The sequence below is a fragment of the Centruroides sculpturatus genome, unplaced genomic scaffold (genome assembly GCF_000671375.1).
Source record: "Centruroides sculpturatus isolate CEXI.00-Female unplaced genomic scaffold, Cexi_2.0 scaffold548, whole genome shotgun sequence".
Classification (NCBI taxonomy): Eukaryota; Metazoa; Arthropoda; class Arachnida; order Scorpiones; family Buthidae; genus Centruroides; species Centruroides sculpturatus.
Genome location: NW_019384817.1, coordinates 173739 through 185103, shown reverse-complemented (window position 1 = coordinate 185103; position 11365 = coordinate 173739). Strand labels below are relative to the sequence as shown.

General features: G+C 27.2%; 1 protein-coding gene across 1 annotated transcript in view; it reads left to right on the top strand.

Moving 5' to 3' along the window:
* The window catches only part of LOC111629864 (serine-rich adhesin for platelets-like), a gene marked incomplete at its 5' end in the record, with an annotated part of 115231 nt that overhangs the window by 11377 nt on the left and 92489 nt on the right, over positions 1 to 11365 (top strand). The window lies entirely within an intron of this gene.

Here is an 11365-nt window from a genome sequence, read left to right as displayed (position 1 = left end):
TTCGAACGATTATGGTATAGGAAAATATTGATTTTATAAAATAAAATTTGAGTTTTCAGAAAACTAAAAGAAAATAATTGTAATATTATGGTGCTTATACAAAGATTGTATACTCCAGATGTAATGGGAATAATCCTAATACAATAAAGTTTATTTGAAATAAAATTGGAGAGTGACTTTTAAGGATTAATTCATAAAATATAACTTTCTTAAATGGTTACTCTCAAATCATGCAAAGCATGCTTTGAGAGTCTGAATTTTCGTACATTTCACATCCCATTTTGCAAGGTTCAAAATGTCAAAAGAAATGACCCTTGCACCAGAGTTTGCACATGTATTTATGCTAGTACTAAACTTTGACTTTTGAGCTTTCAACAAGTTAGTATAAAGTTCAAATATTACAAAATATCAAATTCAATATTTATAAAAATAAAATGATTATTAGTACTATTTACAAAATTACAATTATTCAACAATCTGATTAGGAAAAACCTTCGAGGGAAAAAAACCCTTAATCATCTTAATTAGCACCAATTCAATCAATTGCTTACAATTACAATTCCACAGCAATACATTGATCAGCAGGAATAGTCTAGTTTGCTGTGTCTTTCCTTTCTGGACTGTTTACATGGAAGTTTAGTGGGTATTAGTATAATTAGTATAGCATGTCTTTACATGAGAAAAATCTAATTCCTATGGTGGTCTTTGTCTTCACATTAATTTTTTTTGTTTAATTTCTTCATTTTTGTAAAATTTTATTTATATGAAAAAATACAAAAAAGTTACAAAAGAAAGTAAAAAGAGCTTGCTGTATCTTCTGATTCTTCTATGTTTATATGGAGAGTCTAGCTCTACTTAGGCTCTTTCTCTGACGAGCAGTCACTCATTGGTCAGCTTGCTGTATCAGTTTGACAGTGGTCTTTTAAAATCTATTAATTTGCATATTGAACATGTTACAAACAAACAAAATGTTTCCTAATTAATGTTTCTACTACTTTACAAAATATAATACAATATTATTTAATATTTTAGTCATTTTTTTAACCCTAAATTAGGGGAAAGTAATTTCGTTAATTTAATTATGCAAATGAAGTAATAGCTGGGAAATATTGAGAGTAGTTTAACAGCTGAATCCACAAAACTCTAAATGAAACAAAATGGAAAATGTAAGCATAAATACATGATACGCCGCAATGCCCTCATTGCCAGCAGAGGGAAACAGTGAAGCACTACTGGCTTGAATGCCCGAAATACAACACAGCTCGCAGGGACCTGAGCACTGCCCTGGGGGAAAGCTTGACGACCAATAGCACATTACGTGCGATCTATGTGCCAACGAACAAAATCACACCACGCCACCTAGTGAAGGAGTTGGAAAAATACATAGCACGAACTCATCGATTTCAGTAGAGTTTCAGTAGAGGTACCAGGGGAGTAGGTTTTTCGGAGAAAGAGCCTGTGAAGAGCTAAAATCTCCATATGAACATTGTAGAAGAAGAAGAAGAAGAAGATGTAAGCATAACTATAAATACAAATCTCTTTTGCTACCTCACAATTTTGTATTCAATAATGAATTGGAGATGAATTAAAACATGTTTAAGTAATAAATACTTCTTTAATTTCTGCAATCCCTAGTAAAAAAAATCTAACAAGTTGCATAACTTTCCTGGGACCAATATTTAAAATTGCATGTGCTGCAATCTGTTATGATATTTAATTAATTATATTTTAATAATTATAAAATGTTAAAAAGCTTAATATTCAAAGTAGAGATAAGTTTCATAAAAATTTGTAAATGCTAATAATGAATAAAATCATTAAGTCCAATCCCACGAGATCCTCTCTATCTCCCCATCCTCGTAACCTTTAACCATCAAAATTTACTGGTAATAGCATCAGTCCCGTAATACACAAACTTCCTTGAAGAATTTCAGAAATTTTTGACAAAAATTGCACTGGAGTTATTAAGCTTCAAAGGGGATGAGCAAAATTGTGCGCCCAAACAAACTAACATTCAAACATACAGAAAAAGTCCCAAATTTTGTTTTTTCCCCATTGTTGTTTCTAGGTCCCAAATCCAAAAATGTAAAAATCTTGGGGGATGTTTTTCTTTTTTTTACCAATTACCATACTTTCTGTTATGTACTTGTATAATAGCCAGAAAAGTAAAATATCATTTTACCATTTTAAAGTGATATCAACAGATATTACTTCTAAAATGGTTTTTGGACAGCTTCAAATTACAAATATGCAAAGATATCTTTTTATTAATTGATGAAAAGATGGTATTAATTAATATCATCTGAATTATTTTATTATTTAATTTGATTTATAATCAGTTGGTATCATATACAGGTAACCCCCATATAACAAGGCACTTCTACAGCACGGATTCACTCTAACACAGTTCAAGAATTGGGAACTTCCCCGTATAACACGGTGCTTTTATAGCATGGGTTCACTCTAACATGGTTTGGGAATTGGGTAAAACCCTCATACAACATGAAATGTAATAAAGGGTGCATTTTTTTATACCTCTGCGTAACTCTGCGCAAGCATTCTAATTGTTTTCGTGGCTACTTTGAATGCTTTTCAACAAATAATCCATTTAATGGTTAAATTTTACAATTGGGACCTTCTTTTGCCTCTAAAAGCTCATTTTAGAATTATAGATTCCTCCATCATGATACTATTGATAGTGCAAGTGCCGCCATCTTTCTTTCACTGTCGTTTCTAATGCCTACAAACAGCAGCATACTCCCGTTGCAGAGCGACTGCTATTAACAAACGCACCCAAAAACTGCTACCAGTTGATGATGCTCATGCTGAGATCATCATATAGGATGAATCATCCTCTGGTAAAATATTTAGTTAAATAATAAATAAGTATTTTACCTATGAAAAAAATGAATAATAAATCTGATTTAAATAAGGATTTAACAGCATGTTTTTTAATTTTTGGAACCTAACCCCCCTTTTTGCACTAGTTCTTTGTTTTGTATAACATGGATTCGTATAACACGCCAATTTTTTGGAACGTAACTCCTGTATTATACAGGGGTTACCTGTATTCAAAATTTAAAAAGTGAAAACATTTTGACCATTGAATAATTTGTGTAAGAGAACTATTTAATAATTCTCTTATACAAAGTGAATAATTACAGATGACTTGTTATTTGTTATCACTTCCTGGCACTTGACATCAATTCATATCATTTAATTTAATTTACCAGGGATGCAATATTTTGTATGATTTACAGTAATTGAAATAGTTATTCTGTTAAATTCCATTTGATGATATGATTTTTAAATAAAATCTATTAATTTTTTGCTTGAATTAACTTTCAGAATAGTATATGAATTTTTAGTGCAACATTTTTTTCCTTAACTTTAAAAATTATCTAATCAACTATAATATATATATTTTTTTCCATTAGAAAATGTTTCGAGACAAAAAGTTTTGAAAAACTTTTATTTTTAAATACCTTCACTCCTATAGACCTGCAACAATTTAATTTTGATGATGAACATTTAAGTCAAATATTGTAATAATTTTAAATACAATCATGATATTCATCAGTAAAATTTGTAGTAACAACATGAATAAGTAATAAAGACTTTCACTGAATTTATTAATTTCTATGTATAGTTTTATAGTTTTTAAATGATAATAATTACAAGCATGCATAACTTTTCATAAGAATTTAATAATTTATGAAAATGAAAAAAGTGGTTTTCTGTGTATATCAAAAATTTCATAGAAATAAAACTTTTGTTTGGATGGATACTGGTATTGATTTGAAAGTGAAAAATGACTTACATTTACGTATAAAATCAATAATCTAAGGTACAATATTTCTCTATAAATAGTTGTAGAAATATATTATACCTTTTTCTGATTATAAAGTTCTCAAAAAATAGAAATTGTATTATAAATTGTTCTTTAAATTAAATGTAATATTTTAGAATAGATTATATTGAACATGTCTTTATTTTCAATCTTTCCCATTTTAGGTTTTTTTAAATGAAATTAAAAGTCAATTTAAAATTATTGTTAAAGATTAAACCTTGATGCTTGAAACTGAATTACATATTAGTTATTAAATTATTTCATTAAATAATTTAATATTCAATAAGTAATCCTGTATAATTCAGCAATCATTAAAGTTTAATATTAATAATAACTGGTTTGATATTCTGTTATATATAGACAGAATTAAAGTCAAGATACAGAATTAAAGTTGTATGAAATTTGATTTTATAATAATTTAAAATTTTTAGTAACATTTCAATTTATTAAATATCACAAGTTTTGAATGGATGTTTTATGAAATACAGCAAATTCTCAATTCTCTGATGTTTTTCTAAATTACATATCACAAATTATAATTCATTATATATATATAATGAACTTTATAATAAAGAAACTATAAGAAAGCATAACTTCAAATAGAAAGATAGATGAATGCTTTCTAAAAAATTAATTATAAGTAAAACTCATTTTTCTTTGTTTTTATTTCCCAATTCCGTAATTGATTCTTACTTATGATATTTTCAATTACATATAAAATACAAAAAAAATTTGACTTTTTCAATTAAATTTAAAAATCAAACTTCCATGTTATTCAAAATGTTTTTCTTTAGTTTTTAAAATTTGATACCTTTAAAATAGTTGAATGATATTGTCTATAATTAACAATATTATTTTAAAAACAATAATGTTATATTATAATAAATAATCATATTTGTTTTGTTTTTTCACAAATCATAATTTGAAATAATATTTTAAAATATTTATTATTGAAAATTAAAATATGCATTTTTTTTAAGTGTGATGATAAATTTATAAAGAAAAATTTGCTAAAGTAGATAGGTATTTTGAAAAATAAATGTTTTCTTATTTATAGTCTATTCCCTTATACCCAGTATAAGCAAATATATTTCCACTTCAAAATCAAATACCTATCTACTCTAACAAATTTTTCTTTATAAATTTATCATCACACTTTAAAAAAATGCATATTTTAATTTTCAATAATAAATATTTTAAAATATTATTTCAAATTATGATTTGTGAAAAAACAAAATATGATTATTTATTATGATCTATTACTTTATATTTGGCATAAAAGAATAGATTTATAATTTATATCTTTATTTCCAATCAAATAAAAAGTTTATTTGTGAGGAGTAGACTTAACACCACCAATAAGATGTTTCAAGTATTAACTCCTGACCAATGCAGTCTTGAGTGGCTCATGGGGAAACCAAATCTATTCCTCTCAAGTAAGCTTTTCATTTAATCACTCTCCTGTATATGGTATTGTTGAAATTATTATTTGGCAATTGTAAATATTACTGAATTTCATAAATTTAATAAGCATCAGAACATGCAAATATTTTTAATTAATTTTAAAATTTAGATAGCTTATTAGTCCATTAATATTCAATATTTGGTAAAATTTAACTTTAATATAGATATTTATTAGTTATTAAAATTTATTCTAATATAATTATTGTTACGGACATGATCAACTGAGTTACTGCTAACTGGGCGCTGGACATCTGGGTGACAAAATAAGAGATGAACCTATCTTTAATCTTTTCGTAGACTGCATTTCATAACATAGATACACTATTCAAAAACTTTATAAACTGCAGTCAAATTTATTATCAATTTCAAATGTTTTTGGGTCATCTTTAACGACCTTTATCAAGAATGAACGAAAATCAAATGCTGACTGATTTGTATTAACAATAAATATGTTTTGGAATGCTTTTTTAAAAAGTTTTGAAACGCTTTTTAAAAAACTTTTAAAAAGCATTTCAAAACTTTTTAAAAAACTTTTAAAAAGCATTTCAAAACACATTTATTGTTAATACAAATCAGTCAGCATTCAATAATCGTTCATTCTTAATAAAGGTCATTAAAGATGACCGAAAACGTTTAAAATTGATAATAAATTTGGCTGCAGTTTATAAAGTTTTGCGTAGTGTATCTAAGAGATGAACAATAGACAAATAGAAAATTTTTTGTTTTCTTTATAAAAATCACCAATTTTTTCTATTGATCTACTACACATTAAATTTAAAAAATATTTTTTAGAACAATTTTGTAATTAACAAACATATTTATACAGATTACATACATGTAAAAATAAATAAATACAGTAAATAGAAAAGTCTCAAAGAACTGCTTATATCTATTCTCAAAATTAACAAATTATGTAATTATTGTCTTTGTTTTTACATAAATTAAAAATACATTACATTATACATTAAATATAATAATATAAATTAAAAGAAGAAAGTGTAAAGTTCTTTGAAGGAATTTTGAAGAACTGCTTTTATTTTTAATGTACTTTAACCATTCTGACATAAAATAATTAATGGTGCTTCATTTCAGGAGATAATTTTGCTTGTGCAATTAGAATTGAATGGAATATATTTAAATTGAGCAAAGTAAAGCAATCTTGTTTTTTCTATCAAAATTTATTTTAGGGCCTCTATAGTTTTTTCTGAACTGTTATTGGTATAACTAGCTTTAACTTGAATAGCATATAGAACTTTATGTAACTTTTTTCTAAACATATTGTGGGAGCAAATGATGTTTTTTTTCCTAAAACAGGTCTTAATGGCCAATTTTTTTGTAAGTTTTCAATAAATCACCAAACAATCGCCTAAATATCAGGCTATAATACAGCTAATTAAATGATTGGTATAATTTGACATTAGAGGTAGATGTTAGGTGCCATCTCTTATACCAATCATTTAATTAGCTGTATTATAGCCTGATATTTAGGCGATTGTTTGATGATTTATTGTATACTACTCGGGCTTTGCAATGTTATTATATCCAAAAAGTCTTGGTGCAACCACTTGAACTAGGCTTGAATTTTAAAAATGAAGAGAGCTTGTTATTTGACAATAACTTGGATAGTTGAGCAGAAAGGTTAGATGTTGGATCTTTATCCAACTGGAAAATTTTAAAATGTTTCTAGTTTAATTGTATAATAATACATTCAAAGCTACAAGATCCAAGCAGGTGGTGAAATATCTAGAAAAATTAGAAATTCACAAGGTGCAGATGAACACACACTGCATCAATCATAGAGATGCCAACAGGTTATTGTCCACATGGAGGTCTTTCTATGATAAATTGACTTAATCTATATAAGCGGCATAATTAACTGTGATGATTTTTACTGGATGTATAACGTTTGGTTATTTGTTATTTATTTTTCTTTATGCATATTAGTTCATTTTTATATTTAATCGCAATTTTTTTAAAAGCATATTACGTGTTAATGTAAAATTGTATAACTGTTTTTTTTTTTTGAAGTTTTGTTTTGCATACTTTTTGAATTTCTTGTTCAATTCAGGAGAATAACTGAGGATGATCGCTTAAAGCGTTCAAAAACGTTTTTAAGATATTAAAACATTTTGCTGGACTGTTGAAAGGTTTTGTATTTATTTTATAATAATACATTTACCAGACATGTTTGAATGATACAAATAAGATTAATCAGATTAATTTTATGTTATTTAATTATTCAAATCAATTATAAATCAATATTTATTCATTTAAATGACAGTAATATCAATTGAATAAGTTATTCTACATTTGAATAAAAGTCTAATATTAATTACAGTACTCAAGAAAGGAAATTTGATACAAAAAATTTTTTTAAGATTTTTCTCATTCGAACTATTGAATAAGACAAAACCTAGGCCTATTTTTTTTATGATTACCAATATTTCTTAACTGTTTTAAACATATGTTATAAGCATAAAGAAACAACCTATTAAATTTAATTTTTATTATTTAACTTCCTAACACACTGGGTTGAAATTTAAATCTTCTTACTTCAAACTAAATGACTGAAGCAAAAATTGTTTCTTTAGTGCTAAAATTTTCGATGCCATTCTGAGCTCTTCTTCAGGCATTTACTTAAATCCATTGCAATCTGGTCTTTAAACTTTTGAACTTCATTAGAAGGCATTCAATTTTGTATTCCAAATGTGCATGCATTCCAATTTATTCAAACATCATATCCTACTATGAGATTTGAAATGTGAACTGTTTTTTAATTTAAAACATTATAAACGTAAATAAAATTAAATATTATCATCCATTAGGACTTGCCATGCCGTAGAAAGTGACATTTCATCTTTAAAATTAATGCATGTGGATTTGCATCCTGCCTTAAATATATCCATTGCCTCCAATAGTTTGAGGTGATTGTCAGCGGCGGTCTTATCCATTGCGAGGCTCTGGGCAGCAGATCTTTGCGAGGCCCTTGTCCTTTGTGCAAAGTATGTGAATTGAAATAGTAGGCACTTATTAATATTAATATATACTGTACTATAAATTAAATTTATTTTATTGTTATAACTAATAGCCAAAGATAAAATAAAAAGTTTTAAATATCAACTTTTTTCTACTTGGTTGTTGCGTGAGGCCCCTCCAAGAGCGAGGCCTCGGGCGATTGCCCTGCTCGCCACCCCCTAAGGCCACCACTGGTGATTGTGATGCAGGGTGGTGAGGATGATATGCGTTTCATCAAACTCGGCTGTAATGTCTGGGTCTGTCGAAATTGAATGCCTACTAAAGAAGTTCAAAAGTTTAAAGATCAGATTGCAACAGATTTAAGTAAATGCCTGAAGAAGAGTCCAGGAGTGGCGTCGAAAACATTAGCACTAAAGAAACAATTTTTGCTCCGGTCATTTGAAGTAAGAAGATTTAATTCTTATTATTTTATTTATATTACTAACAACTAGTATAATAAAATGTTTTGTGTAAATAAGCTAAATTTAAACATTTTCCTTATCATCAAAACTAGTTTCTTCATTCCTAACTTTTTGATTTAATTATTATGTTGTGACATTAACAGAAAACTTTCATTTTGTTATGTCCCTAAAAACTTAAAAAAAAAAAAAGAAGAAAGTATGTCAAAATTTATTCTGGTTCTTTAAAATTATATACTAATGGATAAAATTTAAGAATTTTTTTTTATTTCAACTAGTGCTGTTTAAAAATGCATCAAATTTAATCCATGCTTTCCTGTATTTTTTTTTTTTTTTCATTCATATTTTTCAGAGTTTAAAAACTTATAAATTCCATCTCTCAACAATAACATTTTGAACAGATTTTGTGTAAAAATTAATTTTCTGTTAAATTCTGAAGCAGTAGTGCAGTCAGAAATTTAGCAAGGGGGATGCAACTATAAAATTTTAGTAGTAGTGAATGTTGTGTGAATAAATATACAGTGTGAAATACATAAATTATATGTTATACAAGGTGTTTTGAAATTCCTGTTACAAACTTATAGGACGATTTCCTTAAGGAAAACTAAAATAAAGAATCCAGCAATGAGTAGCATAACTTTCCCAACTGTTATGAGATTTTATTTAGAAAATATAACTTATATTTTTAATTACAATGTAATAATTAAAATTGTGTGTGGTACCATCTGTTATGTGATTTTGTTATGAAAACTGTATATTTTTAATTATCATCAAATAGCAAAAAGCTTAATTTTGAGGGTATTGATCAGTTTCATAAAACATTGTAAATGCTAATAACGTATAACATCTTCAAGTCTGATTCCACTTGAGATATGACACATGACCCCCTTCTATCTCCCCACATCCTCAACCTTTTACCACCAAATTTTAAGAGCATCAATGCCCTTTATACAAGCTATTGTGCCAAATTTCATTTTGTAATCTTCATCCTATCCTGAGATGTTAAATGAAATAGATGCCAACACACATGCATATCCACAGAATTTTTTGCTTTTTTTTTTTTTTATTCAGGAGATCCCAAAACATGGAGATTTGCAAAAAACTCAGAGGGTCAAATTTGAAACGATTTCCATACTTTCTCTTGTTATGTATACTTAACAGTTGGGAAAGTAAAATGTTCAGTAATAATTTTTGAATAAAGTCTTTATTAACAAATTACAGACATTTAAAGTCAATGACAGCTTTTCTGAAATTTGATGCATCTGATAACAATTTCGTTAAACAAATACTTTCTAAGTAAATACAATAAATTTTTACTTTTTAAATAAATTATTACAACCATTTAGCAGATATAAAAACAATGAAATACACAGACACTGGCAACTTATGTCATAAAGTAGAAGGAAGATCACCTGATTTTACATGTATTCTACCATGAAATTTAAATAAAAGAATAAAACGTGAATTTGTCATTTGTATGAAAACCTAATGATGCTACTGAATCGATAACTCCTTAATAAAGGCTTTATTTAATAAAAATTACTGAACATTTTTCTCTTGCTTGTCAGTTTTTCTTAAGGAATCCATCTATAAATTTGTAATAGAAATTTTGAAACACCCTATATATATTATTGTATGTGATTGGTTTATAGCAATTGAATTTATATATAAATAAGAATTACATGAAATCAGTAAACAAATCATACACACAAAGTTTGAATCATTAGTTTCATGTGAATGTGAAAGGGAAAAATAATTACTTTACTGAATATTATATTCAAAAACGAAAGGTTGTACGGTTTAAATTTATACTTATGTAGCAAATGGCTTTACTTAGTTTACTGTTACACTTACATATAAAGAAATTTAAACTATTAAAAAAAATGGATATTAGTAGCAAGTGATGCAATTGCTTCCTTGTATCCCCTCTTGGCTGTGCCATTGTTTTGAACTGTTATTAGCCTTTGTTTTCTCACCAGTAATGCATGGCTTCCTGCCAATTTCATTTATCATAATTTTGGCAGACTTGTAATGTTTTGTATTATTTGATATAATTATATTTGATTTCTTATTTTTAAAAATATTTTAAACTCATAAATTGACATAGATTTAAAATTATACAGTATTTCTAAATGAATAATTTTTGAGAAATGTATAAACAAGACAGATTTGTATATAATCTATACTAACTAGTAGCCTGGGACGCCCCCTAGTGGGCGTTATTTACAAATTTCCATGAGGCACGGTTCCTTTGACTTTTTTGTTCCTATCAATATGCTGTACAGCTCTGTTAAAGTCCCAATGGTAAGATTTACCCGCCGAGTGAAGAGGTGGCGACCCCCCAAACTGTAGCCCCTGTGCGAAGAATAAAGTCAAAGGAACCATACCCCTACTCGCAACCCTTCGCGAGATATAAGCCCCTGAAATAATAAATTCCTATTACAAATATACTGAATTATTTATATTGTTATATTGACCAAATAATAATTTATGGGCCAAATGAATAATAATAATTAATATTGTTAATTTAAATAAGAATTAAAATTGTTAATTTGAATGTTTGAAATATGACACACGATAGGGGCGCCTCTAGTGTCCGTTATCAAACGGTTACGGG